We start from the raw sequence: 535 nt of genomic DNA on the forward strand, positions 1-535 counted from the left end.
CACCCTGTATCTCAATTACATGTGCGTTACGTCTGGCACGTGCATTTTTCCAGCCTACTGCACTCCATGTGCACGAACAACCTTTGCATTATTCAATCATCCGGAGGGTGCATAAAATATCACATGGGGTGCAGAATGGTCGAATTTCGTGTCGATTCTACGATAATGCCATATACCCACCGTCATCGCAGTAATAATAATTATCATCAAAAGTGTACGGTCGATAATTACATTCAAATATTTATCCAGCGTTCTAATGTTAGGTTTAGATTTACGTTTGTAYTYGGTGGGGAAAGTCGACCTATATTTTTTCATTTTWGTTTAACGAGTWTTCCATCGGAAAAATGCGCGGCTGACCTAACTATGAATAAATGAAAATTTTATCGGTCGCTAAAAATACGAATGTAACGTAAATAGATGGGAGTGGTGCTGGTGTCTCGAGTGCGTGAATCATTTTTTGGGTTTGTGAGGAGGTGGAGGACAGAGGGAGGCGAAAATGAAGATGTTAATGAGGTCGGACCTAATTTTTTATAAT

General features: G+C 39.9%; 1 protein-coding gene across 1 annotated transcript in view; it reads left to right on the forward strand.

Moving 5' to 3' along the window:
• LOC123006332 (titin-like) overlaps nucleotides 1-535 on the forward strand; it is a 58,443-nt gene that overhangs the window by 12,467 nt on the left and 45,441 nt on the right. The window lies entirely within an intron of this gene.

Source organism: Tribolium madens, unplaced genomic scaffold (assembly GCF_015345945.1).
Source record: "Tribolium madens isolate multiple individuals breed KSU strain unplaced genomic scaffold, Tmad_KSU_1.1 Scaffold_11;HRSCAF=98;Tcas5.2_LG3b, whole genome shotgun sequence".
Lineage (NCBI taxonomy): Eukaryota > Metazoa > Arthropoda > Insecta > Coleoptera > Tenebrionidae > Tribolium > Tribolium madens.